Here is a 9435-nt window from a genome sequence, read left to right as displayed (position 1 = left end):
AGGTGGATATATATTTATTACTATAGAATCACAATTCACAAGATCACACTATAACAATTATAACAGACTATGAGGTTAGAAAATAACAAGTATAGCCACGTTAATCGTCAGCACTCGGTGAAGTCCACGACCAGAATGCTGCTCCCTGTTCACTCGAGCGCCGCCATGATGTCATCCCCACTTCACGTACCCTCTCTCATTGCAGATCAAATTAAATACTTATTATTTTAATGTTTTATAATAAAATATGAACTATTGACGACAACATCCGGCCCTCCTGCATACACATTAGTCCTCGAATGTGTCCGGGTCTGGTGTAAATGCTGAGAACAAGAAACGAATATTAGGAAAAAGCATATTAATTAGTTTATGAGAAGCCACATCAATCGAGTCCATTATTCCATCGTCGGCCAACGAACTCGAAAATACGGCTCTTACTATTATCTTTTACTCATCTGTATTTACCATTCCATCGCCGGCCGGCAAATACAGAAGTGCTTAACTTAAGTGTCCTCCAACAAGTGCTATATTCGCTTAGCCTCACAAGGTATGCTATTCCATCGACGGCCAGCATTTTCGACTTGGCATCCTAGCTACAGTAGGCGATGCCTTAGGCCAACCCTACCATATGCGTCACCAAGTCGATCCTTCTTTGAGCCTTGCAAATATTTCACTGTTCGAGGCACTTGCACTAGACCAAAATAAATAAAAATCAAACCATTGAAATACCTGCAACAGGAATGATGACAACATCCTGCTGTCCTTTTGTCTATTCACCGATATCCATGTCTGCAACCTTGATCCAAGGTTTCATGTTCTCTACGCATGTAATTCCCTCGTAGTTTTTTGAAGATCTCTCTGCACCTCGCATGTCCTTGATTTTGTATCGGTCATGACCTAAAATTTCTATAATCTGAAAAGGACCTTTAAAAAGAGGCATTAGTTTTTTACTTTGTCCATCATTCGTCTGACTCGGAATTTTAACCACGACTAAGTCTCCCACGTTGTAGATATGCGATTCTTTCCTTTTCTGATCGAAGGCCTGCTTTTGTCTTTCCGCATTTTCTTTTATCTTTTGGTCTACTTTACTTCGTAATGCTGTGACATCAGTTGTCTGTTCGAGGTCTTCAGCTATTCTGTCAGTATTCATACGCAGCCGATAACCAAAAAACACTTCACTTGGAACTGCCGACGTAGTTTTATTAATGGTTGAATTTATGCCTTGTTGGATATTTGCAATATGTACGTCCCATTTGTTATTATCTGTGTCTGCTCCTAAGCTACGCAGCGCTTCAAGAATAGTCTGGTTATACCTCTCTACTTGGCCATTGGAGCGGGGCATGCTAGTGGCAATTACATGTTGTCTTATATTTCTATCTTTACAAAAGGTGTCAAATAACTTTGAAGTGAAAGCCGTTCCTGCATCACAGATCAATCTTTTGGGGTTACCGAATACTTTAAAAATTTTATCTAATTCGGTAATTACTGTTTTACTCTTAGTATTTCTAACTAATATATAATTTCTATTTTTGAAGGTGGTAGAACCCTTTGTGGTTCGACTCCGGCGGCACCACCGCCACACCTATTTCAACCTAATAACAGCAGTGTTAAGCGCTGCTGTGTTCCGGTTTGAAGGGTGTGGTAAGGGAGACAGACTTTTCCGAGGCGTTCCAGCTTAGTCCTCAGGGGTAGCGGCGCATCTGTGGCCGACCTCAGGTAGGAATATCTAATCCTATCTGGGGTTGATTACAGATGTCCATGGGCGGCAGTAGCCACTTACCATCAGGTGGACTGCATGCTCGTCTGCTACTCTTATATTATAAAAAAAAAAAAAAAAAAAAAAAAAAACTGCAGAAATAAATACAAATTTTGTAAATGAATCAACTATGACAAGAAGGTGAGTATTCTTTTGTGTGGTTTTAACAAACGGCCCCAAATGATCCAAATGCAAAGTATGAAATGGTCTCGCATATTTCGGTATAGGAAACAATTTACCTGGCTTTTTCCCATGAATGTTTTTGTAATATATGCAATTTAAACAATTATTAATATATTTTTTTACAACTTTTTTCATATGTGGAAACCAATATTTGTCTTTTATTCTTTCTAATGTTTTATCCAATGCAAAATGACCGACATCATCGTGATTGCTTTTTATTATTTGCCAGATACATTGTTTCGGTACCAACCAACGTCTACCATACTCTGTCCTACGATAAACCTTATTACCTAACAATTCATATTGTTTAAATATGTTTTTATTCGCTTCGGCATCGCCTGACTCTAATACAATTTTAATAGCAGTTATATTAGTGTCTTGAAGTTGTACAGATAGTAACCAATCTGATTCAGTTATGGACATGACACTTTCACTAGATTCACTCAGGGATTCCTGTACGGGATTTCTACTGAGAGCATCGACGTGCTGCATTTGTGAGCCAGCTCTATGCAGAATATTAAAAGTAAATTCTTGCGTCAAAAAAACCCATCGCGCTGTACGAGGATTGACTTCTTGTTTTTGTAATGAGTATTTAACAGCATTACAATCGGTTATGATTTTAAATTCTATTCCCAATAAATAATGTCTAAATTTATCTAAACCTTCAGTAATAGCTAAAAATTCTAATTCAAAAGAGTGGTATTTCTTTTCTTCTTCACTTGTTTGTCGGCTATAAAAATGAATCGGTTTTTCTCCACTTTCTGTAATTTGTACTAAAATACAGCCAATTCCATCACGGCTAGCATCGGTATATAAAATGACCGGTAATTTAGGATCAAAAATTGTAAGTGATGAAAGCATTAGTTCTTTTTTTAATATTTCAAACGCTTGAATTTGTTCAGAACCCCATTCCCAGGTTGAATCTTTTTTTAATAGTTTCGTAAGTGGTTTACTCAAAACAGCACAATTTTTGTTGAATTTTCTAAAATAATTAATTAGGCCTAAAAACTGACGAACGTGATGAACATTTTTGGGTGATGGGTAATCTTTGATAGCCTCTAATTTCTTTTGTCCCGGTCGAATACCTTCTAATGAAATTTCATAGCCTAAAAATGTTACTGATGATTGAAAGAAACTACATTTTTCTAAATTAATAGTTAATCCATTGTCTTGCAAAATCTTTAATACTGCCTCTAAACATTCTATATTTTCCTCCAAAGTTTCTGTTGCAATAAGTAGATCATCCATATAACATATAACACGATCAAATCTAAGTTTACCCAACACGTTATTCATTAATTTTTGAAATACCGATGGTCCATTACAAAGACCAAAAGGCATCCTAACAAATTCAAAATGTCCATCTGTCGTAATAAATGCCGTTTTAGGTATAGAACTTTCACTTACTGGTATTCGATAATATCCACTTTTTAAATCAAGAGATGTGTAATATTTGCAATTATTTAACCTATCAATCAAATCTTCAACCAAGGGCATAGGATATTTTTCTTTGACAGTAATTTTGTTTAGATCACGGTAATCAATACATAATCGTTTTTGTCCATTAGGCTTACCTACTAAAATCACCGGACTCGCATAAGGAGAATTACTTTCGCGAATTATCCCATTTTTTAACAAATCATCTATAATTTCCCGCGTGACCTTTTTTTCAGCTTCAGCCATTCGATACGGTCTTCGAGTTACTGGCTTATTTGTAGTCAGTTCAATATCTAACTTAATGCAAGAAGTTTTACCTAAAGTGTTCAAGTCATCCGATATAGTTTGTGGGTATTTGGAAAAAATATTATTTAATAATGAAATGTATTCTTTGGAATTACAACGAGTCATAAATGATTCTATTGAAAAAACCTGTTCTTCTAACACGGATTTGAAAAGCAATGTATTTCCTATCCTCGTATACATTATACTTCTGTTTTCTGTGAAATTACGACCTATCAAAATTTTGCAACCTATTAATGAGTCCGTTATATAAAATGTTGTACTCATTTCTACATTATCAACTTTAAGAAGAGCTGTTACTGCATTAGTTACTACCGTACAAGATACCCCCGTGAAACCAGTTAATTTAACAGGATGCTTTAATAAAAATGAATTTAAATTTAATTTGCTCACCATTTCTGGCGTAATTAATGAACAATCACTGCCCATATCTATGAAAGCGTGGCATATACTATTATTTAAAGTAATGTCCTTAAAATATTTTTCTTTAACATTAGATGTATTTATAACCTTTACTTCAGCATCTTTCTCGAGTTTTGTTTTACTTTTCGAACGACAAACTACCTCTAAGTGACCAAATTTACCACAAAAATTGCATTTTACAATTTCTTTTTGTTTACACTGAATCTTTTTATGACCTACTTCTCCACAAGAATAACATCTTATTTTTGAAGTAGAAGCCTCCGTTAAAACTGTATCTGAATTATTTGAATCATACTTTTTATCAGTATTAATGTTATTGTTAGAGTAAGGCCGAGAAGTATGCTGCTTGTTCACAAAATTTATATTATTTTTAGAGGGTATTATCATATTTGTATGGTAAGATTTATTATGTAAAAATGAAGCTAATTCATCACAGTATCGAAAACTACCAGCATCTGCAGCTGTACTAATATTTTTGTCACCAATTGAGCCTACAATAATGGATATAATATCCTGCTCCGAAAATGCTAACCTCAATTTATCTATTCTACTTTTTTGTTGAAAATAAAACTCATACAGAGATTGGCCCTCAGTAGGTTTCGCCTGCGTCATTTCCGTAAGCATTGAAAACATATTGCGCTTTGTTTCAAACGTATCCAACAGTTCCCTTCGCCAATCCTTCCATTTCCACGTGGTCCAACTAGTTTTATTTTTTTGTAGTGAATCGTACCAGGTTTTTGCAGTATTACGTAATTTTTGTAGTGCTTGATATTTAATAACGTGATCTTTCCATCCAAAAGCTTTTGCATTTGCATCAACGACATTTATCCACATTTGAATATCATCTACTAACGGATCGAACTCTGGTATAACAGTTGATAAAATAACATTCTGACTCACGGTTTTTGTCTTGCGTCGAGCTCTCTTCGATTTCCTTTTGCGACCGTTGTCCGTGCTTGAACTGGACGATGACGAAGATGAACTCGAACTTGACGATGAATATGATCTTCGCTTGCGGTGTTTCGGCATGGCGGGAGTACGTACAACACTTCTGATATAAAACGACTCAGTTGCTAGGTGGATATATATTTATTACTATAGAATCACAATTCACAAGATCACACTATAACAATTATAACAGACTATGAGGTTAGAAAATAACAAGTATAGCCACGTTAATCGTCAGCACTCGGTGAAGTCCACGACCAGAATGCTGCTCCCTGTTCACTCGAGCGCCGCCATGATGTCATCCCCACTTCACGTACCCTCTCTCATTGCAGATCAAATTAAATACTTATTATTTTAATGTTTTATAATAAAATATGAACTATTGACGACAACATAAGATGAATAAATTATTCATAACTTTTGCGGTTACAACTCGAATCCCTAGGGCGGTACGAGTCTTCATACTTATCTACTATTTTTATTATCTTTGTCATCAACCCCTTGGGTCTCTCTAGGCTAAGGGTTGCGCTAGCTAAGTGTGTGTGGTAGACTTCACACACTTTTGAGAATTTTATTTTAAAGAACTCAAGCGTAGAGGTTTCCTATCATTATTATAAGTGATAATTAATTTCTAATAAGCACAACATTTCGGATTCCACCCGCGGACTTCCCTTTTGAGCTTCCCCGGTTGCTCCACCAGGGTATTACTGCAATAATTATAGTACAGGCTCAGAGAAGGGCAAAGGGACTATACGTCAAGAATTTGAAAAAAATCACTGCTGACTTTTTGAGTGAATTTTCAGTCGTTAGAAGAATTAATTTTATATACCCAGGCTTACACTATTTAAAAATTGTAGGTATTAGTGTTAAAAGCTTACTTATCCAGTAATTCTTTGAAAGGCGATTTCTATGCATGATTAATGTAGAGTCATCGTATGTTTTTGTTTTCGTCTTTGTGCGCCTCGATCTAAGGTTCGACTCCGGCTGCACCACTGTCACATTTATTTCTGTCTAATAACAGTTTCTTTACGCGCTGCTGTGTTCTAGTTTGAAGGGTGTGGTAGGGGACATATACTTCTCCGAGACATTCAAGCTTAGTCCTCAGTTGAAGCAGCGCATCTCTGGCCGACCTCAGGTAGAAATCTAATGTTATCTGGGATTTATTACAGATGTCTAGTATCCACTTGCCATCAGATGGACTGCATGCTCGTCTGCTACTCCTATATAAAAAAACCCTATAAAGCAAGAGTGACGCAACCCATATTTAATACTAACACGATTTATGAACAAGTACTAGATCAAAAGTATGTCTCAACCGATACAATTACCCTAATTTTCAGTTGCAAAGCGAAAACTTTAATGAAATAACTGTCAAAGATTCCGCGCTTTAATTAGCTTGACCTGTATCTATGTATGTATGTAACGGAATCTTGGAACTCGATTTTTACCCACTTTGAACGGCCCGATTAATTTTAAAATTTAGAACACTTATCAAGAATCGATGACAATACACGATTTAAATTATTGTATTCCATTCTCTTCATCAAGATCGTCAGGAATCAGGTTTAACGATTTTCCTTGTGCGATTTTAGCGTGGTTTTAAACTATAATTATTTTAATAAAAGATTTCTCAGGTACATAGGTTTCCGTAAAATATTCCGTAAGTGTTTTCAACTATAAAGCGGCAATGCTTCTATTATTGTAATTAAAATTGTGGTTTTTGTACAGGATTTTCGTTCACATATGAGCGAGGGACAAATTATTAATAGACATGTTGGATTATTTGGATTCCATGTATTTACCTACTTTTAGGTCTAAAAATTGTCTCCAAACTTTTGTTATGAAATATTTGCCATCCTCCCTAAAGTTGTCTCGATAAGTACAGTCTAAACCTTTTCAATTCTACACAAAAATCAGTATTATAAGCTTCCTCTGCGTGTTTATCTGTGACATTATGATGTAGTTGCAGTTTTACGGGGACTATAATAGATTTTGATAATTTATTCATCAACTTCATCATCCAATCATCATTAAAAGTTTATTTGTTCCAGACCTGTATTTGTTTTGTACCCAATGAAGCTATTAAGATAATCCGTCGTGAAGTAGTATTAGTAGTAGTGTAGAAAAACAAGATCCAATGTCGAAACATCAGAATATCAGCCATTTTCTCTCTAACGTAAATATGTACACGGCTGTCAAAATAAGGTTACAGATAACACAAAGAAGCCATTGAGTCGATCAATTAGGTAATCTTATTTACTCTGAAAGCTCAGGGCTTTGGGCATTTGGGAACGAAGGGACAGGATTAAGACATTCCCTCGTCTTTCATTAGTTTACGTGTGTTGGGTTCTTTTCGCGAAAAGGGCGGAATCTTTTGCAATTACGCTGTTTTGGCTACTTGGTTTTTAGAAGGTCAAGTGCTGGTCCTTGTAGAGCTTTACTTTCCAGGTTTTATGTATATATGTAGATATTAATAATGATTTATTTACTATAAATTCAAGAAGCAATCAAGCGTGCAGTCACAATATGCAGTAGACTGCATTAAGTAGACTTAATGGTACCTTTAGCGTAGCTTCAGTTTAAGAATAAGGGCGCGTAGTAACATACTTTGGTTATATAGAAAATATAATTTATTTATTTGAAATGTCTTCGTCCGTGCTAAGAAGAAAAGGGGATCGCAATAAATATTCTCTGAACACTTTTAATTCCGGCTGTTATCATTGAATTGACTCGTTAATACTTATCGGAGGTTGATCACGGATTGATCACTAATCCAATATACTGCATACTCCGCACCAGATCTTATGAATTATAAATAGCACGATTTGTGTAGAACTAAGCATATTTTAATATACCTAATGCAAACTTCACACGAAACACAAATTCGAAAAATTTAGTATAAAAATATTGGAACTAAATCTTTTCGCGAGTCTTAACGGAATAAACATCCAATCATAGTATGAAAACGATTGATTAAAATTTATTTCCGGGGACACGGCAGCGCCACCACCAAGTCAGTATACGAAGCGTTCCAATTTAATCATTCCATTGGTTCCGGATTGAACCGGAAATTACTCGATCGGAGCGAACTGTTTTAATCACGGCCACACCATCTGCTGGAGCAAAAATATCTTAATATTACTTTAGTATAGTCCCCGTTAAACTGATAGTCCGCTCTGAATAAGAAATGTATCGCGTTGCCATAGCAAATTGTATGACTACACCTGCTCGCAAAAACTTCAGAGCGGACTAGCAGTTTGACGCGAACTATAACTTTGTTAGTAAAATGAATCTGTTTCTAAAATGAAAAAACAAAAACTGACTCTGTTTGTCATTATTTAGTAAAAAAAAAAATTGAAAAAATTGATAACTGACAATTTGTTTCCAAATTTTAATCTATTTAATTACTAGCTTTGTTTTTTAGATTCTACTTATGCAAAAAATATAGAAACAAAGTTGAAGGTAATTCAATTTAACACCAGAATTGTTATTATAAATTCTCTGTGCGACAAATAGTTTGCCTGATAGAGCATGACGATATGCCCCCCTTTTTCAAGATGGCACACAAACCCCCATTAACATTACCATTGCGTTCTTTAACTATTGCAACACAAATATAACATTACAGTGGAGTAAAGCATATTTTTTGGCATTAACGTTAAATTCAACGTCGTTGAAAAAAAAAGAAAAAATATGTGAAAACATGACAGGTATAAAATATTTGAGCATTCTACGCCTAGGTGGAGCGTCGAGCTCTTGAAAATTATATAAAAGTGTTCTACTTATAATTTAGCGACCCAGTTCTGATGTTTCGTTAAAATTATATTGCCGCATACAAATTCCACAATATGCATGTATTTGTGTCTGATTAACGTGTGTGTACCTGTATGCCCACACACACGCATTGATTCTTGTCTATACTATAATAATAATATTATAAAGAGGAAAACTTTGTTTGTTTGTTTGATTCTAATGAATAGGCTCAAAAACTACTGGACCGATTTTAAAAATTCTTTCACCATTCGAAAGCTACATTATCCACGAGTAACATAGGCTATATTTTACATGAATATATTTGATAAATAGATTTTGAGGCGGTACAAAGTTTGCCGGGTCAGCTAGTACCGTATATAACAATAAGAAACGCAGACATTTTCGTATTGTTAAATTATACTTAACATTAAACGCATCACGTCTTACTTATTTCAATAATTAATTGCTCAATTACGAGTCTAATTCACACATGGAGATTCTGTATCACGAAATTTTCGTTAATTTTTTTATTATTTGTATTTGTTATCGTGGAATCCATAGAAATAAATGCATGATGAAAATTTGATATATCTATTACGATTAGAAAAATCGAAAAACTAAAAATAGAAAAG

At 34.9% G+C, this 9435-nt stretch overlaps 1 long non-coding RNA gene across 1 annotated transcript; it reads right to left on the bottom strand.

Annotated features, from left to right (window-relative positions):
* On the bottom strand, window positions 1-2137 carry LOC140745032 (uncharacterized). Its single transcript, XR_012102613.1, has 3 exons — window positions 1996-2137; window positions 730-1343; window positions 1-323 (listed from the first exon to the last, which is right to left on the bottom strand). It is a non-coding gene; the product is annotated as an uncharacterized LOC140745032 (long non-coding RNA).
* Between the last annotated feature and the right edge of the window lie 7298 nt (window positions 2138-9435).

This window comes from Epargyreus clarus, unplaced genomic scaffold, assembly GCF_041222505.1.
Source record: "Epargyreus clarus isolate Ecla_fem2 unplaced genomic scaffold, WU_Ecla_fem_2.2 ptg000002l, whole genome shotgun sequence".
In the NCBI taxonomy this organism is placed as follows: Eukaryota; Metazoa; Arthropoda; class Insecta; order Lepidoptera; family Hesperiidae; genus Epargyreus; species Epargyreus clarus.
Note: the sequence above shows the minus strand (reverse complement) of the source record. Positions and strands in the feature narration are given on the sequence as shown.